At 45.5% G+C, this 25884-nt stretch overlaps 1 protein-coding gene and 1 pseudogene across 2 annotated transcripts in view; one reads left to right on the plus strand and one right to left on the minus strand.

Moving 5' to 3' along the window:
* The window catches only part of LOC308608562 (pseudouridine-5'-phosphatase-like), a 442308-nt gene that overhangs the window by 384443 nt on the left and 31981 nt on the right, over window positions 1–25884 (plus strand). The window lies entirely within an intron of this gene.
* LOC308609500 (small ribosomal subunit protein eS24-like) lies at window positions 15274–15709 on the minus strand (annotated as a pseudogene). The gene has a single exon. The product of its transcript is annotated as a small ribosomal subunit protein eS24-like (transcript).

Below are 25884 nucleotides of genomic sequence, written 5' to 3' on the forward strand. Positions count from 1 at the left end.
AATGAGTATTTTTAAACAAAGAATGGGAATTTCTTAGTAGAGCTATGAATTCTTGGCCACTGTTCCAGTTTCTCAAATACTCTAAATGGTGTTTTCAAAAAAATTTTAGACTTCACTCCTGAAACATTAGTAGAATCCCTGACTTTCCTTCATTTACAGACTCGTTTATCTCTCAGTATGAACAACAATGGAAATCTCCATGAGACTGTAATGGAAGCCACTTCATGCTCTATTTTAAACGAACTAAGAAGTAATGCCTATCCTATAGGTTATGTTTTACTAGTCCTTTCCGTACGGGAAGACGGGCCCACGGACACTGCATCAAGATGGCAGAGGAGGTACCCTCGGTGCAAAATCCACCTGCCTCTGTTCCACTGAGTCAGTCTCCAAGATTCAGAGAGGCATGAAAAGACTACTTGTGACCCCTGAAATAATTAACTATAGCACTTTACCTCAGGATGCTTGGAGCAAAGTTGCCCAGAACTACAGATCCTACAGACAGCTTGTCTCCCAGCCCCATGCTCCATTTGGTGTGTCTCCCTGGTCCATACTTACTGATCCATCCTTCTCTTACTTTGAGGAGTTTGTTGTTCTCCTTAGCCAAAACCAAACAGTTGTAAGTATGTGGAGTCCAGGTGATAATGACTGATAATTGTGACTTTTCACAAAGATTTTGAGCCTTGGGGTGTAGCTTGAGTTAGGCAGTGGAGTTGTTGAGTGTGGGTTTAAATACTGGCTCCAAAACTTGTTAACCAGAGACACAATGTGATCCTTAATCTCTTTAAACCTTAAAATCACATAAAAATGCAGACAATGAGTTGCTCTGTGTGTGTGTGTGTGTGTGTGTCCAGATGACTGTGAGCCCTCAATGACCTTACATACAATAACTGCCGCCATACCTGTTGATAGGTGCCCAGTGAATATTACTTCCATTCTTCTTCTGTTTATTATAAATGTTGACTCACATGGCTGATTTAGGTGTTGTTCTGAGTTCACTAGAATGATATTTCTGGTCAGAGGAGCCATTCATGGTGTCCCAGAAACCATCCTATCTATCCATCTTTGTTGGAGGTCAGCGTTAGTGATCAGCAACTATTCAAATCTCAGAAGCCACGTTGGGCGTAGCAATATCTACTGCAAGTTCTTTACCTTTATACCTCTAATTTGACAGTTGTTCAGCATGATTGTAATTACTCTTCTGATCCTGAAAAGCTTCTCTGGTTAAACGTGGACACATCATTATCTTTGCTAAAAGGTTCTTAGCAACTTATTGATAATGAGTTTTGTGGTTGTTGTCATACAGTAGGGTCTTCCACTCTCAAATACAGTTTTGAAGTCCTATGACATTTTTCATTTTAGAATTGGATTTAGCAGATGATGATGCATTTTGCTACACCAAGGGGGACAAAAAGAATCCCACAAAAGAAAATTCTGCATTTTGGGTTACACTTGATTATTTGAAGGCTATTTGCATAATAACAGGATTTTGTTTGTGAAGAGTTCAGTGTGCCTGCTGTTTATTCCCCACTTGAAGTTATAATCCTGTTTGTGACATCGCAGTCATCTCCACGGCAACCAACTGTGATTCAGCAAATTGAGGATTATAATGGCGATCAAGTGAGAACAAACAGGTGGTACAGGTGGAGGAGATAAACTTTCCGAAAATAAAGATTTTTTAAAAAAATTTCAGAACTTACTTTAAAATATAAGGATATCCTTCTGAAAATATCCATTTCATCAAGGTTCTCATCAACCGTAAGCTGCATGCTCACTAGGCTCACAGAGAAGGGCTAACCTGAATGGCAGTAACTAACCTACCGAGACAGGTAACAACTGCATCTTTGACTTGTCACGATTTTGCTCATAAAAATTAATAAGTGGTGGCAGTGAGTCTTTATGTTTCCCCAAACTGGCATTTCTCTCTCAAGCTGTTGTAAGCTTACAAAAGGGGATGGTCTCTAGACTTCTTTGAAGGTTAGAGATTATTTAAATCTATATTTAGCTCATTTTCTAATCACAGTGAACTGGTGAGTGCCTTCCCCAAAGTCATCTGCTTGGAAATAACATGGCCCTGATTTTCATTTCGATCTTGTGAGTCTGCATTAATTGTCTCTCCAGCACCCCCATGGCAGCTATTAAATGGGCAATAGAAAGCACAGATATCAAAAGGTGAGTCTGGGCCTCCCTGGTGGCGCAGTGGTTGAGAGTCCGCCTGCCGATGCAGGGGATACGGGTTCGTGCCCCGGTCTGGGAGGATCCCATATGCCGCGGAGCGGCTGGGCCCGTGAGCCATGGCCGCTGGGCCTGCGCGTCCGGAGCCTGTGCTCCGCAACGGGAGAGGCCACAACAGTGAGAGGCCCGCATACCGCAAAAAGAAAAAAAAAAAAAAAAAAAAAAAAAGGTGAGTCTATGTTTTCAGACTCTTCCTTCTAATAAAAGTTTGGTTCTGAAAAGTGGTTCGATTTTTTTTTCTGGTTTTATTTAATGTGTTGACCAGAGACTTGGGTTTGGGAAAACAAATCTTCCCATGTCCAGAGTTTTGAGACACATTCTCATTCAGCGTTCTGAAGAAGTGAATCCAGGTGATAAAATGGTGAGCCAGTGTCACCGATGGTCATTGACATTCTATACAACACACACAGTCACATGCATCCAACACAGCTTAATGCCCTCACTGGGAACACTCACAAGCCAAGATCAGTCGTCACGTCACATTCATAGGAATTCGGGTCCATCGGTTATGTCTCCAAGCTTGCCATATGAACCAAAAGATCAACACACGGCCACACTCATTTATCAGAATGCTTTCATTGCTTTCATAATGCTTCGTGGCAGGCTGTCGGACAAAGCATAGGGAATTCCAGCAACATTTACAGTGGTTTTTAGGGGCTGAATTGTGTCCCGCCCCCCTCCCAATTTGTATGTTGAAGTCCTAGCCCCCAGGACCTCCGAATGTGACTGATTTGGAGATGGGGTCTTTAAAGAGGGAACTAAAGGTACAATGAGGTCACTAGGGTGGGTCCTGATCCCACAGGACTAGTGTCCTTATAAGAAGAGGAGATCAGGACACAGACACACACAGAGGGACGACCACGTGAGGACAGAGGGAGGAGACGGCCGTCTACACGCCCAGGAGAGAGGCCTCAGGAGGAACCAGCACTGCCCACACCTGGATCTCAGATTCCAGCCTCCAGGATTGGGAGGAATACATGTCTGCTGGGTTTAAGATGCCTCGTCTGTGGTGCTTTGTTATGGCAGCCCCAGCAAACACGTACAGTGGTCAATATTGTTTTGGGGGCATGATCTCCATAAGACTCTTTTTGTTTGCTTTTCTCCGTCCCATATGTGGATATTTTACATGGTGAAAAGTGGTGATGTCCCATGTTGTGGCCAGAGGGTTTGTGGAATGGTGCGAGGAGAGGGCAGGGCAGGTTAGAGGAAGTCTTTCTGATTCCATGACGAATCTTCAGCCTCTAGAATTCATGCCAAGGTGTTCCAGTTGTCTTCTGCAACATGCTTGTGATCTGAACTCATAGTCTGACTGCCTTCTCTTGGGAAATCGGCAGCAGGCCATCCTACACTTGTCTCAGCAAAGACCACCTGGAAGTTCGATTTTCAGCTATGAAAAAGGACACCAGGAGCTCTGCTTAGATTCTGAAAAACATTTAAAGTTGACTCCATGCATAAGCTGTGTTGTCTCTTTAAGAACATTATATTATTCATGTGTGATGTCTTGGAGGACATGGGTAGGGGCAAGAATGATCCCATGGGCCCTATAGGCCATTCTGAACATTTTTAGGTTCCATCCTAATGTTAAAAAAAGACATACTGAAAGGATTTTGAGCAGCATAGTGGCACAATCCAAGTTTTGTTTTAAAAATGTCCCTCAGGGCTTCCCTGGTGGAGCAGTGGTTGAGAGTCCACCTGCCGATGCAGGGGACACGGGTTCGTGCCCCGGTCCGGGAAGATCCCACGTGCCGTGGAGCGGCTGGGCCCGTGAGCCATGGCCTCTGAGCCTGCGTCCAGAGCCTGTGCTCCGCAACGGGAGAGGCCACAACAGTGAGAGGCCCGCGTACCGCAAAAAAAAGAGGAAAAAAAAAGTCCCTCAGACTTTCTTGAAAACAGTGGATTAGGAACAAGCAAAGGGGGATTAGACCTACCAAGTTAAGGGTTTTCTGCAACAGTACAGGCAGGAGACAGTGGATTGAAATTGGAGGTCTGCAGTAGAAATTAAGAACACGAACGAAGTTGAAAAAAGTACACACACACAAACCTATGTACACACACAGTATTTGGATATTTGAATCCAAGGAGCCTGCTGATTCTGCATGAGAAGTGATGCAGGAGGGGAGGAATGCTGGTGAGGAGACCGATCACTTCCATCCTGAACATGACGGAATTTTCGGTGCCTACGAGACACACATGCCACGTGTTCGGTTGTCAGGGCTGGTTCTCTGAATTCTGAGTTGAAGGCAAATGGTTGGAACCTGCCTGTTAGGTGATAATCACGGGTCTGAGTTGGGGAGAGAGGGAAGGCTGAGAACAGGATGTGGCTGAGATGAAGGAAGGGGTCCGGTTTATAAGTACTGGAAAGAATTACGTGAACATCTCGTGTCCGAGGAAAGGAAGTAAAACTTGGGGACCTGGGTATCCACCAGGCTGGCATGCAACCAGATCAGCTGGTAGCCTTTTAAGGATGTTTATACTTCTTTAATAGCTTTCAGTATAATCATGATGCTTAGAAATGGGTACCATAAAGTACCTACAGAGTTATTGTGTGTGACAGATAAAATTACAGTTCCAAGTGGCCTGTGCTTTATCCTTCTTTGTCTCTATAACTACATAACCAAATAGCATTATTAGATAAAATTGTTATATTACTTTTCAGACTAGAAAATAAAAAGCCATACACCTTCCTCAAATCTGATAGACAACCCTAAGTTAGTGGCGGAAAATCCTTGCATAGCTTTGATGAATCCAGCACAGCGGAGGTGTGATTCTGCATAAAGTTATGAGGATGGATTGGGAAAACCCTCCAAAGTTCTTTCCAAGCCTAGGACTTTAAGAATTTAGGTCGTTATAGGTTCAACACTAAAGTAGGTCAGGTACGAGCAATCATAGCACTATTTTGGTTTCTAATGGACTGAAGGTGTGGGGTACAGAAAGATTTCTTTTTTACCAGTTATCGTCCTGGGTAACTTAGAGTATAATAGATTTTCTAGTGTGTCCCTGGAAGGTGGAAGCCTTTGATGAAATATGAGAAAAGTCCATTCTTATCAATGTGCTTTGCAGAGGTGCAAAAGTCAAGACAGATTGGTTCAATCTAGCAAGTAATTGGGAATACTATATAGATAGATAGATAGATAGATATAGATATATAGATATATAGATATGGAAGACAGTATATATATTGTATATATATTAGGAATACAGTATATTGCATTGGGTATACAGTATATATATTGTATATATATTAGGAATACAGTATATTGCATTGGGTATACAGTATATATATTGCATATATATTAGGAATACAGTATATATATTGTATATTTACATACACAATTGTCACCCCTTATCCACAGGGGACACATTCCAAGACCCCCAGTGGAGGCCTGAAACCACTGGTAGTATCAAACCCTATATGTATTATGTTTTTTTCCTATATGTACCTATCTACAATAAAGTTAAATTTATAAATCAGGCACAATAAGAGAACAAATTGCCAGCATCACTACTCTTGTGCTTTGGAGCCATTATGAAGTAAAATAAGCAAAATTACCCTACTTGGAAAGACACAAAGGAAGCTTCTGGGTGGCTCGTTACCCTCTAGCTCTTGAAAAGCACTTCTCTAGACACCCCAATACTTATCTTTAATGTAGCAGAGTCCACCTTAAAAAATTATACTACTTTTAGAAATATGCACAAACTCCATAAAGACCTTACAGGAGAATTATTGCACGGAATACCTCCCTGCCCATTACATTCTCATTATTTTGCAATCCACTTCTACATAGCCTATACATCTAACAAAACATTCTTGTCATTTTTGTTTTAAACAGTGAATGGTTATAAAAAGACACTTGAACAACATGGATACTTTAAAGAAAGCTATTTTACATTTATCCAGATATTTACACTTTCACTTTTTTTTCTTTTCGCATAACTGGGCTCTTATTTGGTATTTTTTCCTTCTTTCTGCAGATGTTTTATTTTTGTATTTTTTAGTATGTCTTGTGGAGCGGGTCTACATTTTCATTGTACCTGAAAATGTCTTTATACCACTTTCAATTTTGAAGGATATTTTCACGGGGTCTGTAATTCTAAGTTGACACTATTCTTTCATCACTTTGAAGATATCTTTCCATTGCTTCTGGCCTCTGTTTCTTCTGGTGAAAAGTCAGCCGTAATTCAGAATGTCACGCGCTCGTGTATGATGTGTCTTTTTGTTCCCTAGCTGCTTTGGAGATTCCCTCTGCATCTTTGATGTTCAGGGTTGTCTAGGAAATTGTCAGGTGTCGTTTCCTTTGTGTTTCTCCTGTTTGTGGTTTGCTGAACACCACCCATCTACGCGTCAACATTGTTCATCGATTCTGGAAAGTTCCCAGTGATTATCTCTTCGAATCCTCCTTCCGCCCCCATTCTTGTCCTTTCACTTCTGACTCCAATAGAAAGTCTGAAAACTGAAATGCAAAAAGAAGAGAGACTGGGGAAGCAGAGAAGAGACCTTCTGAGGTCTGTGGGACAATATACGAGCTTCCCTGTGACTCACGTCACTGTTGACTTCAGAAGTTTTGAGGACAGTGTTGGGACTTCATCTTCAGTCAGGCTTGGGATCTGGCCCTGGTCAGGCACCAGAAATATCTCTGTGCTTTTCCATGAAGTCCCCAGTTCTCTTAACCGTGAGGTCGGTCTCTCCAGTTACCACCAGGATGCTATTTGGGGTGTCTGTTTGCTCTGTGTCTCACATTGGAGAAGTCCCCCCACCCTGTGACACTGCCTTTGTCTTTGGAGGGCTGCTGTCTAATACCCTGTGAAGCCCAGGCATGCCTGAGTACACTTTGCATCAGATCCACTTCCCTGATCCCTACCTTCTGAAAGAGGCTGCCTTGAACCTGGGCGAGAACTCATGGTATTGATCTCCTCTCTCTTCCCACCTCACCCACATGGGGCAGACTATCTCTTTCCTCTGCAGAGATTCTTGGGAAACACTTAGCAGGTGGTCAAAGTATGTACTGAGACTAGGACTCCCTCATGTTTCCCATCAAACACGCTTTAAAACTGTACTCCTCTTTGCTCCTTACCCTCACCTACAGCAGGGTCCTCCCACCCTGACCACTTCCACAAAGATCAAAGCCGACAAGAGTCTTGTCTTTCCTGGAAGGAGCTTGCTAGTTTTTGGAATTTAGTTTCTTGTGTTCCTCTGTGTCCTGAGCTTTTCACGAGTCTTTTTTTATAATAAAAAATGATGGTTTTTTTGAAAAGTATGTTTCAAACATATGTTTTGATTATGAGGATGAGAGCACTGTTTTGTCCTGAAATGGAACTAGGCATCCTAACAATCATATTTAATTCTGGTGTTTAATTAGGGGGAAATGAATTTTATTGTACCCTAAGTAGCCAACCCAGATATTCATTACTTTGCACCAGGTTGTCTAAAACACGCGTTCCTTTTTTGTGTGTTTCTTCTTGTGCCTCTTACTTTTATCAGTCAGTCTCTCCGTGGCTGTCGTAATATCACACTGTTTAAATAATTGCAGATTTACACGCGGGATAATTCGTTCTCCCTCTCCCATCCTCCACTGCTCTTCTTCCTGAAATTGCCAGGACGCTTTTGTACATTTATTCTTCCAGATGATCATAAGAATAATTTTGTGACCCGAAAAACAAACCAAAAAATTCCATGGTGACATTCATTAGCTTTGTGTCAAACATACATTCATTTTGGAAAAAAAAAAATAGCACATACCAAGGGGGAAAGGGGAAATGGGATGAACTGGGCTTGACATATATACACCACTGATACTATGTATAAAATAGATAACTCATGAGAACCTACTGTAGAGCACAGGGAACTCTACTCAATGCTCTGTGGTGACCTAAATGGGAAGGAAATCCAAAAAAGAGGGGATGTATGTATACGTACAGCTGATTCACTTTGCTGTACAGTAGAAACTAACACAACATTGTAAAGCAACTATACGCCAATAAAAATTAATTTAAAAAATAACATGTAAACACTATTGAATAATCTCATCCAGAAACATACTGCATTTCTTCATTTATTTTGGCCTGTTTCTCTACACCCTCCATTACACTTTGTATTTTTCTTCATAAAGAATTTAGTTTTGGGCTTCCCTGGTGGCACAGTGGTTGAGAATCTGCCTGCTGATGCAGGGGATACAGGTTCGTGCCCGGTCCGGGAAGATCCCACATGCCGCGGAGCGGCTGGGCCCGTGAGCCGTGGCTGCTGAGCCTGCACGTCCGGAGCCTGTGCTCCGCAACGGGGGAGGCCACAGCGGTGAGAGGCCCGCGTACCGCAAAAAAAAAAAAAAAAAAAAATTTAGTTTTGAAAAAAAGAACAGTGGAGAACAGAGAAAGTTATTACGTTAAGAGTCAGTTGGACACATCCATATGCCTAAGGCAGCCTTGGTGAAAAAGACTCAGTCTCCTGTCTGTGTTAACTGCTTCCTCTCCCCTGTTTAACCTTATGGTACCATGGACACCTCTGCTTTGCTTTTCACCTTCTCACTCCAATCCCAGGCCCCGTGTGGATTTGTCTATGACCACTTTCTTCTTTTCATTGAGTAAATAAGATTTTTTTTCTTACATTAGCATTGAATAGTGAATCCCAATGGTCCATTTTCCAGAAATAGAAAAATAGATTTTACTCCATAATACTTGAATATTCAATATCCCGATACGCATTTTAATAGGAGAAGGGGGATGGCCTGGTAATATACAACAGTTAGAACCTTCAAGGCAAATGAAGAAACATGGACGTGACTGTTAACTCCATGACCTCGAAAAATGTTGAAAGTGTGATTCTCCCTGAATTCCTTGCTGAAGATTATTGTTGTTAAGGTCTGGCACTGAAGAAGAGCTACTGTACTGTTTTGCATGCTTGAACGGTACTATCGTGCACAAAGCAGGAGCTAAAGAATGGGAAAAAAAAAAAAAAAGATATTACCGAAGTTCTCTGAGCTGACATCCACCTCTCAGGACTGACATAACATACACTCAAACGCGGATATCAACTAGAAACCGCTGCGAAAATGTAGTCACTAGATCTTAACTAATTAGAGGCATATTAAATCACCCAAAGTTGTAGGTGTGACCCAGCATCAATACAGACATTTTCTCATGCTGTGTATGCCCCAGAAAGACATGTGTGCACCATAGCACACCATTTTCATAGCAAGGCTGGAGTGGGCTGGGTTCAAATACATAATCAAATTTTAGAGGAAGTGAAATCATTTTTAAGTGCCTGCTGTATACACAGAGAATTAATACCCACATTGTAGTAGAATATATATTGATGTTTTCAAGGGGAGAATATATTTTTGTTTTCAATGCAAAAGGCCCGTAAGGTGTTATTAGATATGGTTAAAACAATCATCTTTTTCAAGAACTGCAAAGATGCCAGACTTAATTAGTTTCACATCACAGAGAAAAATGCTGGAGAAGGAAATTGGAGTCAGAATCCTGACATAGATTCTGAGCACATTGGGCATGTCTGAACACAAGTAGAAGCTTCTATCTAGCTGTCCAGGCAGATGTTTTATAGGTAGGGAAGAGATTTATCTTATGGAAATGGATATTTTTTCTCAGTGTTTTATTCTTCTTTAGGGTAGAACTCATTCTTTCTGCCTGTTTTCATTGCTCTTGGCTTGGCCTTTTTGTTTCTTTCTACTGCTCAGCACCTGTGAATGCCTTGAAGTTTGTTCTCTATTATTTGGTTATGTAATCAATATCATAACTATCATGAAAATACTAAACAGCTATATCTAAAGCATATCACAGAGGAGGAAACTGGCTACCCTCTTTGCTCTACAAGACTTGATTCCCTATAGGGGCCATCAGCAGGCAGTTTCTGTAAAGGGCCAGTTAGTGAATATTTTAGGCTTTGAGGGCTGTAGAGCCTCTTCATAATTTCTCAGATCTACCATTGCAGGATGGAAGCAGCCACAGGCAACACATAAACAACTGGGCTTGGTTTTATGCCAATACAACTTTATTTACAAAAACAGTGGCAGGCTGGATTCGGACTAGTGCCAGAGTTTAGGAACCCTGCCCTAGAGAGAAGCAAAGCCCTCCCTTCACCCTCCTCCCTCTTTTTTTTTTTTCTGGATAAGGAAATATAGACCACGTTAGAACCTACAGACTGTCTTTTGTTTCAGGGCCTGTAAAATCATAGGTGTAAAAGGCTGAGGCAAGGAGCGTGAATGATCAGATTGAGTTGGCTGTTGGACAGTAGGGCTTCCTGGTGACTGTGGCTACTGGAAGCGTGAGTGGCTGCCCACGTTGAAAGGACTCTGAGCATATACAAAGTCGTGTTGCACATGCAGATGGCCTGGGGGGTAAACAAGTGTTTGTGTGTGTGTGCCCACCCTCCGTCCCTGCACTAGGACCTACCTGGAAATGAATAAACACAGGGGCGCACTAGGGTGCCTGCAGGAGTCCAGTATCCAGCAAACCTCAAGTCAGCCATGGAGTGCAAACCTGAAATTGGGGAAGACAACGCACCTGGTGAGCCTCCTCTCCGTCGCCACCTCTTTCCCGTAGCTCAGCTCTGTTCCCTCTGCCCCCACTGCTCTGTTGATTCCGCTTCTGCGTCTTCCTCTGCGGCCACCGTCCCTAACGAACAGGGACTTCTTCTGGTGTTCAAGATGCAAAGGACTTGACGACGCGTTTATAGGAGGCTAGGAAAATTTTGTCTGGGCGGAAAAGGAATGACTGATGGATTAAAATACTTGAAGCAACCAGAGGACAGTGGCATTGCATGCAAAATATACAATACACTGCTCGGCACGTAATACTGATGCTTCCCCAAACGTTCTCACTCCTTCTGTCTTCCTCCGGACCCTCAACAACATGGCATCCGCGTCAGCCTGCGTGAGGAGGATGCCCACACACGGTTGATCAGTAGCCTCGCACAGATGCAGCTATTTTTGGTTTTCTACAGCCAGCGGACCGTCATGCGGGCATTCAGAGCCAGGCTCAAACAGCCAGAGCTTCAGCCCGGCTCCCATCTCTGTATCCTCAGCCCAGATCTGGCTTCAGGACTCTGGACCAATATCCAGCTGCCTACCACGCATGTCCTCCTCACACTCCACGTGTGTCAAAGACAGTTTGTCTTTGTCCCTGGCACTGCTTCCCTAAGGAAGGGCCAAGGGAAGGATCTAGCAGTTTCCTTTTGCAGCTTCTAGAGGATGCCCTCATCCCTTACCTCATGGCCCCCTTCTCCTCCTGCAAAGCCAACACCATACCATCTTCATCTCTCCCTGATTCTGACGCTCCTGTCTCATTTTCTCAATCCTAAAAACCCCTGGGATGACTTCGGGTCACGTGGATAATCCAGGACCATCTCCTCATCTCAAGGTCTTTGCCCTGATCCCATCTGCAGAGCCCCTTTTACCATGTCAAGTGACATAGTCACAGGTTCCAGAAATTGGGACTTGGACATTTTCATCTCCCTCGCCACACTTCCCAAGCCCGGTGTTCATCCTAGATGGTGCTGATCTTGACTATCCCTCAAGTCTGCTCTCTTCTCGCTGCTTTTATGTCTACAGCCCTGGGCTTCATCCGCAATCTCAGCTCCTCTCACTCGGATTGCCGCTGTAGCTTCCTCACTCATCGTCTTTCTCCAGCGTACTTGCCGTCTGGCTTTCAGTGTGTTTCTCTAAGATTCCACTCACTCTCATCCCTCTAACGTCCATCGCTCTGCTGAGGGAAGTTCTCCCAAGTGATGCCTTTGGCCTTCTGTGTCCTAACTCTGCGTCTGCCCTCTGAAGGTTGCCAGCTTCCAGCCCTACCCGCAGCCTCACCCACGTGTCTCTGCTGAGCTGTGCTGGCTCACGCTTCTCTGTCTTTGTGTCTGCCCTTGCTTCCGTCTGGACCACCCTTCCCACGTCCTTTCTCCACCTCCTCCTCTTTCAGCAAAACTCCCTTCCATACGGTTTGTCTTTACTAAACCGTACCGAACCGTAATTATTTAGCTGCCGCTTCTCAGCTCTTCCCCAGCATCCTGGCCACACCACGCCAGTTTTCATGATACCACGTTGTGATTTGTTATTTATTGGTCCCTTTCCACTTCTAGACGATCAAGTTACTCGGGGGAAGGTGGGCATATCATTGGACTTTTTTTTTTTTTTTTTCTGAAAGCCCTGGAGCCTCACACAGTGCCTGGCTGGCACGTAAGAGGGAACTTACATGTCTGTGCAAAGGCTAAATCCGTGGCGGAACGGCATGAAACTAGAAGTGAACCACTTCTAGTTTGAGACTAGAAGAAGAAAATGAGAAGAAATGAGACTAAGACTAAGCAACATGCTACTAAAGACTAAATCCTTGAAATCATCAATTAATTTAGGGTTTGAATTTTTTTTTTGGCCGTGCCGCATGGCTTGCGGGATCTTAGTTCCCCAACCAGGGATCGAACCCTGGGCCCCTGCAGTGAAAGTGCCAAGTCCTAACCACTGCACCGTATGGGAATTTCCTCATCAGTTAATTTACAAGTGCACTTCTCTCCTTGCGTCTCACCCTCACCAGGAACACAACCCATGGGGAAGGCGTGTGCTTTATTCACGTCCCTGTGTGCTTTCATCCATTTGTTCAACAACAAGTGTTGACAGAGTGACAGTGAGGGACCCGCAGTGGTGTGCGTTGTGGATTCTCTGACTGGAAATCCTCCCTCCCTTAGACTGGTGTCCAGTAGCAGACTTGTCCTGCACCCCTGGTCCCCATGTTGGACAAGGGCACCGCCACAAGTGCTCTGTCTAGGAAGGTGGGGTATTTCCTTCACTCTCTCTTGCTCAACACCAGCGTAGAATCGATCTCTTGGTACCATTCCTCCATCTCCTGAAAGCTCTTCAACCCACCCACCTCCCTCTATGACCATGACCACCACCCCACCTAAGCCACCTTACTCATCCTCAGGAAGACGGTCCCTAGATCCACTCGGGCTTATGGGAGAGATTCTGAAACTTGCAAAAGCCATCCTTCTGCGCTCTTGCTGTTATGCTTGAAGCACTTGTCACAATGGCCCTGTGACACTGCATGACATGGGCTTCCACTCTTGTTCCAGCTTCATTTGATGGAATGCTCTCTGTCACTCCCTTGGCCCCCAGGCCTTCAGTCTGGCTCTCAGCTTCCAAAGTAGCCAGCCTCTTCCTGCCTGGTGTGAGAGATAACTGCTCAGCTCAGGCGCCGTAACAAAACACCATAGGTTGAGCGGCTTCAACAATAGAAGGTGATTTTCCCACAGCTCTGAAGGTTGGAAGTCCAAGATCAACGTGCCAGATGACTTGGTTCCTGGTGAGGACCCTCTTCCTGCCTTGTAGAGGGCCACCTTCTCTCTGTGTCCTCCCACGGTGGAGGGAGAGAAGGAGAGAACTCTGGGAGACTTTGATTCCATCAAACCATGACTTCATTTAACTTTGATTACCTCCCGCAAAACCCCACATCCAGATACAGCCACATGAGGGTGCTCACCTCAGCAACACATATACTGAAACTGCAACGATACAGAGAAGATGCGCATGGCCCCTGTGCGAGGATGACTCGCAAATTTGCGAAATTCATGAAGCGTTCCATACTTGTACTGGATGCCGTAAGACAACCCTTGTTCCTTCGTGGACCCTCCTCTTTGAGGCTTGCATGCTTAAGGATCCCAAACGACTAAGAAATTTTAAAAAAAGAAGACTCTCATTCATACCATTCTCAACTAAAGAATTTTATCTGTTTTGAGCATGAACTTCTCATGCTACACAGAAGTAACAGTATGGTAGTCAGTTGTGTATTTGGAAATGTCTTGGTAGCAGGGATGTTTTCACAATTTTCAGAGATTATGCATTCTTCATGAATACTTTCATACGGCTGCTTGAAAATACACATTTCCAAACTTGCAGTATAGGTGTGAACAAGGTGAAAAACAAACAAACAAATACAGTCACATTACAGCGATATACAGTCCCATATGAATTTGGTGAGGTACAAGTCATTCATAGCACGTAGCCCAAACAGTTAGCTCACCAGATATCATGTGCTCACCTGTATTTCCTAGACCACCATGTAAGGAGGTAGCTAGCACCAGGTGACTAGTTTTGCCTGATGAGCTGTGAGCAGAGGCACACATGTCATTTTCAGGTGCAGATGGCAAGTAGCCAGTACTGGTCCTCCTCCTCTCTCTTCCCTGCAAGGTGTTTCTGGAGGCCACATGTTCCAGATAATGTAGCTCCAGGGCACAGGGAGACCCCATGACTCCCATCAGACTGTGATGTAAGAAATGGAGCTTTGCTTTGGGATGACCTAAGGGGTGGGATAGGGAGGGAGGCTCAAGAGGGAGTGGATATGGGGGTATATGTATACATAGAGCTGATGCACTTTGTTGTACAGCAGAAACTAGCACAACATTGCAAAGCAATTATACTCCAATAAAGATATATATATATAAAAGAAATGGAGCTTTGTAGCAATTTGCTCCTGATAGTTTATGGATTATTTTTTTTAGCAGCATAACCTAGCTTATCCTGACTAATACATGTCTCAAGGCCTTTGGCCTGCTGACGCCTCCACCCAGAATGTTCTTTGCTTCTTCTCCTCTCAGTTATTGTTTGGGTCTAAAGTCACATTCTCTAGGTTTTTTCCTCTGTCCTCCCAGCCTTTCTCAGGCCACCCTGCTTTACTTCCCCAGAGCCTGCACCTTGCGGGATGCCTTCTCTCTTGTAACCATGTATCTTACTGCACCTTGTCCTCCCAGCTCCTAGCTCATTGCCTACACTTGCTTGACCCTCCATAAATGTTCACCTTCTTAGTAGCCTGTGCTCAGAAAAGACTGAACGGATGGATGCAGGAATGAATGAGGGGATAAAACATGGTGATTCTGTGATCTAACCACACATCTGCTCGCATCTGAGTGGGGAGATCAGAGTTTGCAGCTTCAAGTCCAGTCAGCACTTTCAAGGCCACAAAAGCCGTCCAGCTTGATTACAGGTAGACCTTTTTTTTTGGCGTGTAAAAGATCTTAGTTTATTAATCCTCTCGTGAAAAGGCTGCTCACGTCCCCACAGATACAGTCACGGCAGAATCTTCACTCCTCTTGTTGGCAGCACCAACACTGGCCTTTGCAGTCCCCCTGACTTTCTGCATTCTGTTCCTGAGTTCCTTTCGCTGTTTTCTGGACGTCTTTTTCTTCTCATACAGGCCATGTCTTGCAGCCTGGGTTTGGGCTCATTCTTCTCCAGTAATCCAAGGCATCGTAAACCATGTCAAAGCCAGTTGTCTGGCCACCATCAAAATGGGTTGTGAATCCACATACAAAGATGGCATCTGGTGTGGTCTTGTATATGCATTTTGGCTAGTTTTTCCCCCAAATTTCTGTCTTAGGTCTATTGCCTTTCCAGGGTGAAGGACGTTGATGCCCGTTTGTTTCCACTGAAGTAGTCGGTCGGTCATGAACTTCCTGGTCCTGGATAGTTACTGTGTCTTTCATGATGGTGGCTGATCTTCAAGCAGCCTTGGAGGACAAGAGCGTGGGTAGGCCTTTGGAGGCCTTTGGGATTCTGAAGATGGAGGCCCAAGTGAGGAGAAATAAAAGGATGCATTCCCTCTAAGCCAAGGGGAGGAGCGGATGCCGCACTTTCATGATTTCTGATCCTATAAAGAAAATCACTCCATATGCACACAGCTTTACCACAGTCACTATGGTTATCATGTTTTCTTAGGTGTCTGTTACCAGAAAGGCAGGAAAATGCCCCGCGTTTCTCACACTTCCCTCCATCACCGTGACACCTCCGTGCATGCCTGAGTGTCATTCAGTTGGCTTGAATCAATACCCGCTGAAGATGAAACCAGCAACTGTGTCCCCCCGGCTCCGCAGAGATCACCCTTGGTTTCTCCTCCTCAGCCAAAATATACACTGGGTCTCTCTTTGCTTTTGTGCTGTGGCTGGCATGTCACTGCCAGCACCACTGCTTTCTGCCCACCAGCCGCGAGATCTCGTGATATCCTAGACACATTCCTTTGGTGTCTACCAGTGTCCCCCAAAGCGGAGCTAATCCAGCCTGAATGTGCACTCAGCACCGGAACGGCCCCCCTGGGTTTGGCTGGCAGCCCCCGAGCAGACCTTTTGTATCTGCGTCCCTTTGATGGACAGGCGCTGCGGATTCCCGGGACCCAGCTCCCAGAAAGGAACTCAGCAGGGAAGACGGACTGCTAAGTATCCTTCCAACCTGAAGATAAAAAACACAAATGAGAAGAGAAGGAACTGGGGCAAAGCTTCTGGCAGAGCTGGTACGTTTTCGTGGGAGAACAATACCCGGTTACGGCGACGCAAGACCTGGTATTTCGCCGTCGGCCTAATTAATCAGAGGAGGACCAACCCGGGCACGGTGATGCCAGTTCCCCATCCCACTGCTGTGGGTTTTAACTTTTGTCCTGATGTCTGAGGCTGACGTGTGATCCCAGGGCTCTCGTGGCAGGCGTGTGATCCCCGGGCAGCGTCACTCTATAAATAACAGGCTGTGCTGAGAATAGCAGACTTCTTCATTCCTCCTGCCAGAGACGACCTCTCAGCTCCTTGGGGGTCAGGACAAGGTGAGAGCCACAGAAAGGTGACAGAGAGACGGAGAGGGACATCACATAGTGGATTGAAGAGGGTCCTCTCCCAAATTTATGTCCCTGGGAATCTCAGAATGGGACCTCAGTTGGAAAGAGGATCTTGCAGGTGTCATCAGTTAAGGGTCTTGGTTGGAAATCATCCTCGTGCCCTCAGTTCAGTGACTGGTGTCCTTATAAGAGGGAGGAAAGGGGGATTTGGACAGAAGTATTCACAGAAGAACAAGCAAAGACAGAGGCAGAGATTGAAGCGAGGTGGCCACAAGCCAGTCAGCACCAAGGATTGTAGCAGCCACCAGAAACCAGGAAGGACCCTCCCCTAGAGCCTTCACGGGGAGTGCAGGCCTCCGGACACCTTGATTTTGCACTTCTGGCCTCCAGAACCGGGAGGGGATGCACTTCCCTTGTTTACAGACATCCAGGTGGTGGTCATGAGTTGGGGCAGTCACAGGAAACACACACAAATGCTGGCATCTTGATGGCACCAACCCTTCTTTCCCAGGTCTTGGCGATAGGCTGCCTTCCAAACTAAAGAATTGCAAGAGCCACAGAGGCTGTTTCCTTTCTGTTGAACTTGCTTTTCCTTGAAAATCCCAAATATGGTCCGTACCCCCCATCATTGGGCTGCTGCCAGAGGCCCTTGAAATCCTTCAGCCGTTGGCACAAAGACGCAGAAATAGAATCAGGGGCTGGCAAACCAGGAGGGGTGAACTGCTTCTCATTTGTTTTCTTTGCATGGGAAAGAAATCAGATGATCCCAGGCAGGACCCCGGGGTGAGAGCAGATGATTAACAACACAGAGCTGAAAATAAGCTTGTTTTTCACACCACCCTCTTGTTTTTATTTATTTTTTCTTGGTCACAGAACCATGTTGCGACAAAACCAAGTTTAATTACTTCACACTGTGCACCTCAAGGAATGTGATTACTTTGAGAAAAAAGAAAATCTAGGTCCTGCCGTGCCACCCACCCTGGACAGGCACCATGGCTTTTACAAAGGTCCATCGACGCCCTCAGGATCTGAGGTTATCAAGGTGCTTTTTATGGACACGTGTCCATGCCGGGGACCCGCTGAAGCTTAGTGCAGAGTGTGCTGACTGGGGAGACCATGATTCTAAGTAGGAGCCTTTGCCACGCCAGCTTCCTCCGGGGTGAGTCAGTAATCACAGCAGGAAAGGGGAGAGGGGGATTACGGCCTCTCCTATGGGACATTCAGAGTCATACTGCCCGTAACAATATAGACATAAAGTGGAGACATCTAGGAGCCTGAGAAGTTCCCTACCGTTCAGGGCAAGAAGTTTCTGCCAAGTGTGAATGTTAGTGGTACAACCAAGCTTAAAAACAAAAAACAAAAACTTGCTTAGGGTGGCCCAGGGACCACACTCAGCTCCTGCAGTCCCTGCCCTATGAACCCCTGGTCGTTTCTCATCGTGGCTATTTCCTTTCTTCCAGGCCTGTAGGATCCTATCTTTTTGACTCTACCTTTCTTCTGATTAGGTCAGGCCCACCCAGGGTAGTTGATGGACTCAAAAGTCAACCAGTGAGAACCTAGTCAACAGAGTGACATTCACATTGTTGATCCTCATGCTGAAACAAACAAACAGCAGAAAAACAACAACAACACCCTTCTGTAGGAATAAAAAGTACGGAAAGATGGAGAGAAAAGGGGTAGTGGGTGCGAGCAGACAGTCCTGAGTTTGGAGCCTACTTCTCGGCTTGTGTGCACAAGTTACCCCACCCCCTTAGCCTCGGTATTCCTTTGTATGGGGGTAGAAATCAAACCACAGTATTATAAAAATAATGTTTGTCCACAGTAGCCACACGGTGGAAGGAATCCAGGCGTCCATTGACAGAAGAGTGGATAAGCAAAACGCAGTATTTATAAAATTCAACCCTAAGAAGGAAATCCTGACACAGGCTACAGCATGGGTGAACCTGGAAGATATCACGCTCAGTAAAATAAGCCAGGCACAAAAAAACAAATATTGTGTGATTCAACTTCAGTGCAGTATGTAGAGGATATCATTCATAGACACAGAAAGTGGCGTGGTGGTTGCCAGGGCTGTGTGCAGGGGCAACGTGGTATTAGTGTTTAATGGGTATGGATTTTCAGTTTCGGGAAATGGAAACATTCTGGAGATGGACGGTGGTGATGATGGCACAGCGATGTGAATATACTTAATGCCACTGAAACGTACACTGAAAAATGGTTAAAATGGTCCAATTTATGTTATGTGTGTTTTTTGCCACAACTTAAAACTAATGATAATAATAGGTTAAAAAAAAAGAGAGAGAGAGAGTGACATTCACCATATTCACAGGTCCCATGCATTCTCAAGAGGAGGGCACTTTACACCAGCAGAAAGGGATCTCGGGGTACATCTTAGACTTCAACCTCCCACACCAATAAGTGCGTTCACGAGGGCTACCCCAGTGGGCCACTGGGTCTCAGTGGGACCGCAGATTCCCTGGGAGACTGGTAGTAGCTACCTCAGAGCCACCCTGCTCGGGGGAGAGGAAGCTGCAGTGAATATCCTCAGCCAGTGAGGGTCGTGCCTAGGGTGTCCACTCCCCTGAGTGTGCGGACCACACCAGCCCCCAGTGTAGCACACAGCCCTACCCTTCTGGCAGAGATAGTCCCACGCAGAGGCACTCCCGTGTGAAGCTGGCAGCCCCGTCAGTACCGGCCCGAACACACGGAGTTGATTTACCGCTGGGTTACAAAAGTTCTATCGTGATCACCTGGCAATGTGGTTTCTGATGCTTTTTTTTTTTTAATTTTTATTAGAGTATAGTTGCTTTACAGTGTTACAGCCACTATGGAAAACAGTATGTAGGTTCCTTAAAAAACTAAAAGTGTTTTCTGACTCTTGGTCTAGACAAGGGCCATGGGATTTAGGACGCACTCCTTCAGTCCAGAACTCCGCTGGAGACCCCCGTGGCCGTTTTTTTTCCACCGATGGTTTGCAATCGATGTACCCAGTTAGATGGGCTGCTTGATGACATGGCTGGAGGAACGGAAACGCATGTTGGAAACTTATGGTTTGAACGCTCATGGGGAAAAAAAAATGCTTTGTGCAGAGCTTAATGGTTTAATTCTGAGACAAAACATAACCTGTGTGCAAATATGAAGTATGGGAGATGGTGCCTGATGCCTGAAATGTCTTCTGGATCCCCCATGTGTGCAGGTTCTTCCTGTCTGTCTGTCTCTCTGTCTTTTTCTGTTTCTGTGTCTCCCTTTCTGTTTACTGATCTCTGTTTCTCGCTTTGTCTCTCTCTAGATGAACCACATCCTTTATCTTCAAAAGGAAACTCTGTATGAGGGTGCTCCGTGGGGTCTTGTGCTCCCTCTCACGCACCCAGATTTCGGAAACCTTTGCAAGGCTCTCCACGAAGCCACAGCTGGTCCCCCCTCTGGTGAACTGAGTGGCTAGGGTTTGAACACGGAGGGCGTCTGCTTCAAAGTCTTACCTGTTTGCTGGGCACCCTTCCTGACACGACACGAATGCTCAGATCTTCACTGGATTCACTGCCTGCCTTCTTAAGAGTGGGTTTTAAACAAAATGCATGATTATCCATCTCCCCCCATTTTTCCTGGGTATCATTTGCTTGTTGCTCTAGGTGCCACCCCAGAATATTGGCCTTTTTTCCCCGGTCTCTTTGCTCAATGGACATTTTGACCTCTGTCCCCCGTGGAACCACCTTGACTTTGATTTCTGTCCTGTTCACCACGTTACTCCCCAGCTATTAAGAGCCAGCCTGTCTCAGACAGGGGGCCCTTGAAGCGGGCTCCGGCCAAACCTGCATCGGGTCTCTTTCTTCTGTTCCCTCCTGCCGGCCTGTGTACCTTCACGGTGCCAGCTCATGAAAGCCTCTGCCGAGGGGCGATGCCCAACGATTGCCTGAACTCTCAGACCTTTGAACGCCTTCATCCTTTCGAAAAAGAATGACAGTGCCTTTGAAAATTCAGTAGAAAGAACATTTCGTTCCATCCTGAGATCATACGTAAGATTACATCTCCCGGGAGGTGTCCTCACATATACCCCACGAGTGTTTTATGGGTAGGAATCCTTGTTTCGGGGGAAGATGGGAAGATGAGGCCAGGATGAGAAATTGGCTCCTGGGGAGGGTGTCTGGATGGGTGTAGCTCAGGTCAGACACCTGTCCCCTGACTTGGGAGAGGAGAGAGGGGAGGAACTGTCCCCTTGGGCTTTCTGAGTAGGACGGAAACACCTGGACCTACCTTCTAAAGAGCTGACTCAACATGGGAGAAAGTCCATCCTCACAAAGAAAGTCAAGAGCAGGCAGATGGATCCCTGGACAGCTCTGCCGCAGGAGCTGAGACCAAAGACAACAAAGACATGAAACAGTGTGAGCAGGTTCCCGCACGGAGAGACCTAGCAGGGCGGGGTGACGGGTGGGTGCTGTAAACGGGGCCAAGGTCACAGCCCAGAGCCTTACCCGCCATACCGTGTTGCCCCCCCGGATATTGGAAACGATTTTGGAGAGCATTCTTTCTTTTTTTTTACATCTTTATTGGAGTATAATTGCTTCACAATGGTGTGTTAGTTTCTGCTGTATAACAAAGTGAATCGGTTATACATATACGTATGTTCCCGTATCTCTTCCCTCTTGCGTGGAGAGCATTCTTTTAAGCAGTAAGTGATAGAAAGAGACTCTTAATTCCTCAATCCAAGGCATAGAGGCTTTAGCTTACCAGCGATTTCGGGAGACACAAGGATAAATCCTGCACTTTCTGGCTTTAGGGGCAGTCAGTCTTGTGAAGATTAAAAGGAGCTGAATTCAAACTACTGGGCTCTATGCCCCCCATGAGGGAAGGACCTATTAGCTTGCTAACTTTTACAGACCGTGGTTGGTATTTCCTTTGTACAGCTGTCGTGAGCTTTAGGTGCGGTCAGAGCTTTAAAGAATATGGCACAGCGTATATATTGAACGCTCTTGGGTCATTAGCTGAGTCTGGTCTCCCAAAACTCAAAAGGGACACTGATGACAGAAGGAGTGAAGTCTGTCACACACGTTCTGTTCAGTTTCTCTGTTTTTGATGATCAATTTAGCGGTAGAAAACACCGAAAGGGACAAGAGTCCAGTGGATCTAGGCATCCAGATGTGACCTTCCTCTTATTTTAGGATTGACTTTTTTTTTGCCATTACCTCCTGGCAATTTCTTATCAAACAGGCATATTAATGCCTTTCAAACATGCATACTTATATGGATGTGCTTATATACATACACAGAGTCCTGCATGCATACACATACGTACGTATTGAATTATTTGTAAGGTTGTTACTGAACCAAACTTGGGTCCACTCGCCCACGCACAGCAAAGCCAGTCTCCTGACAGCATGTTGTGGTGAAGGAAAATGCAGTGTTTATTGCAGGGGCCAAGCAAGGGGAACGAGCAGCCCATGCTCAAAAGGTCCAAAGTCTCCGATGGATTTCAGGGAAAGGGTTTAAAAGACAGGGTGAGGGAGTGGGGTTGTGGGCTGTGTGATCAGCTGGTGGACACTGTTCTGATTGGTTGGTGGTGAGGTCATCGGGAGTTGGCATCCTCAACCTTCTGGCTCCAGCTGGTCTGGGGTCTCCGTGCTGGTGGGCAGCATGCAGTTGACTTCTTCCCTGGTGGAGGTTTCAGTATCTGCAAAACAGCTCAAAGGACGTGGCTCGGAATATGATCTATAGTCCTTGAGGAGGAATGGAGTCCTTGGCTTTCTCTAATGACTAAACTATTATTAATTTGTTTTGCTTGATCGTTTTCCTTTATTTCTTCATTTCTCACTTCTGTGATTAAATTTGTTCTTTGGAACTTGGGGAAGGCCTAGGAGGCTAAAGTTTTTCTACCAACGAGAGGCAGGGGATGGAGTGGTCTGTACTGGGAAGGCCCCATAGGCTCCTGCTCATATACAGGATGAGTGTAATGGTTGAAACCTTCTCTACATCATCATCTACAGAGGGAAAGCCCAGGACTAATGTGCTGTAGTGTAGTTGAGACCATACTGTCTGGGAGTCAGGAGGGTGGGTCCTGTTTGAATCTCTGCCGTTAACTAGTTGTGTGATGTTACCCATGTCACTCAACCACTCTGGCCTCCAGTTTCTTCTTCTGCATAATTAGGTGACTGGTACCCCTGACCACTCCCACCCCTTACCGTCAGTATGTTTATGGATCTATTAAGACAGTTAACCTGGACGCTGAACTCAGGATATGGTCTGGCTCCCTGGAACACTGATACCCCTGCATTTATAAAGCTGAAGGCACCTGAGGGTGGGCGTATTCAATTCATTGTGGGATTATTTTGTCTCAGTCAGCATGGGCTGCCATAACAAAACACCACAGACTGGGTGGCTTCCCAACAAACATGTATTGCTCACAGTTCTGGAGGCTGGAAACCTGAGATCAGGGCACCAGTACGGCTGAGTTCTGGTGAGGACCTGCTTCCTACTCACACGTGACCACCTTCTCACTGTGTTCTCACATGGTGCAGAAAGAATTCTTCTCCTTCTCCTGCCCCTCCTCCTCCTTCTTCACTCATCCCATCCTGGGGCTCCACCCTCATGACCTCATCTAAACCTAATTACTCCCCGAAGACTCCACCTCCAAATACCATCACATTGGGTGTTAGGGCTTCAACACAAGGACCTGGGGAGACACAATTCGGTCCTTAGCAGTAGGCATGCTACTTCTCCTGGGAAGTACCGCTTTATCACTCAAGTGATTTGTAAATATAAGCATTTCTTTGTCTTAATATCAGTGTCATAATTTTGAGCCCCAACATTGACTTGTGTACAACAAGCCTTTGACGAGGCTACTGCAGTCCCTTGACATGGAGTGTTTATTCAGCGAAAACTCTTCAGCCCTCTGCTGTTCTCTGAGAGCTAGGTGTGTGGAGACTATGGTCTGTATTTCTTACAAACAGAGACTATTTCCACGTTTTCTTGTTTCTGTGACTCTGAGCTAGTGGACATTCCCATTCTGGAATAGCAGGAGAGTAACTTTTATCGTCTCTTTCGTTGTTTCGATTACCCTGGGAAGCTCATTCCCAGTTAGCTCAGGTAGACACTCGGGGTCATTTATGAAGAAAGCGTAAATTCTCCCCCTGCCTCAGCCAGTTTCTCTTCTTTTGTCCACGGCCGTGGAGTGCATTTATTTATATTGGCCCAAATCAGTAATGATCCCTGTCACTCAGAAGGATAAACAAAACAGAACATGAAACCGTATACTTTGTGACATCAGCTCCGTATTGGTATTTTTTGTATTGAAAGAATAGCATGCTACCAACAACATATGAACAAGCATGAGAAGGCTGATAAATACTTACAGAGTTCACAGGGATGAATGAGGATGACTTATCAGAACAAATAGGGGCTTCCCTGGTGGCGCAGTGGTTGAGAGTCCGCCTGCTGATGCAGGGGACACGGGTTCGTGCCCCGGTCTGGGAAGATCCCACATGCCGCGGAGAGGCTGGGCCTGTGAGCCATGGCCGCTGAGCCTGCGCGTCCGGAGCCTGTGCCCCGCAATGGGAGAGGCCACAACAGTGAGAGGCCCGCGTACCGCAAAAAAAAAAAAAAAAAAAAAAAGAACAAATAGTCCTCTTTCTGGAAGACCTACAATGGAAAACGTCATCTATAGGAATCAGATGCACAGAAATCTTTTCTTTCTTACGAGAGCAAAACTCCTCGGCATCACTTCCCATACCCTCTCCCATGCTACTTCTTTGCAAAAAAAAGTGTGATTTTTGTCTGAAACAGTCACTGGGGAGAGATCAGAAGAAACTTTCAGAGCTTGAAATTTCACAAGAAGAAGTGAAACTGAGAAGCAGTCAAGCTCATTTGTTTTTAAAAACAATTATTTAAATACAATATGGGGAGAAAGCATTAGCATATTTAAACTTGTATTCTGCATATGTAAAATCTTTTAAAGGCAGAACAACCTAGTGATATTTTTTTAATGTAATTTGACATATGCTTTATTGGGAAAGAACCACACTATTTGGTAATTACCAAAATTACTACTTCTCAAATTCTCCTAATTATTTCACATAAAACATGTCCGTCTGGCCCCATTTTTTAAGCAGAGATTTTAAATGTTTTTGTAGCAAAACTGTGCAGAAAGGAGCATGCTTCCCAGAATGTAATCACGGACCATTTCAAGGTAGCAGCGTCCCTGTAGAACACTGATCCATCTCCCAGTGACTGAGAGATCTCCTCTCGTGTGCCACGGGCCTTGGTAGCTCTCTCCTGTTACAGCTACTTGTGTGTACGTTCTCAGGGTCCTGTGCTAGGCTGACTTACATACAGGTAGCGTTCTCATTTTCACAGCTCTGTGGTAGGATTCGTGTACCATGCGGTGACGGGGAGTACTCAGCATTTTAAGGCAGGGTGCTGCTAACGTTTCTACGAGGATGACCAAGAGTTCATCTTGCTTGAGTAACTACCCTCCAATACCTGGTCAACGGGTGGACTTCCTTCCCCCAGTGTGACAGAGGTGGTACTCTCAGACATCAGAGCTGAGGATATGGACGGAGGCCATGGCGGGGGTCCCACAGTCTGTCAACTGTTCGGTAGATCGGGGTTTGCTGTTCCTGCAACAAGACGCTGACAACAAACAGTTCTTTTTTTAAAATTTTTTACTGGAGGACAGTGGATTTACGATGTTGTGTGAGTTTCAGGTGTACGGCAAAGTGAATCAGTTATGCATACACACATATCCCCTCTTTTTCAGATTCTTTTCCCATACAGGTCCTTACAGAGCATTGAGTAGAGTTCCCTGTGCTCTACAGTAGGTCCTTATTAGTTATCTATTTTATATATAGTCGTGTGTATGTGTCAATCCCGATCTCCCAATTTATCCCTCCCCACCTCACCCCCTGGTAACTACAAGTTTGTTGTCTACATCTGTGACTCTATTTCTGTTTCGTAGATAAGTTCATTTGTATCATGTTTTAGATTCCACATATAAGCAATGTCAAATGATATTTGTCTCTCTCTGCCTGACTGACTTCACTGAGTGTGACAATCTCTAGGTCCATCCATGTT

Source organism: Mesoplodon bidens (genome assembly GCF_964165515.1).
Source record: "Mesoplodon bidens genome assembly, chromosome: X".
NCBI classification, from domain to species: Eukaryota; Metazoa; Chordata; class Mammalia; order Artiodactyla; family Ziphiidae; genus Mesoplodon; species Mesoplodon bidens.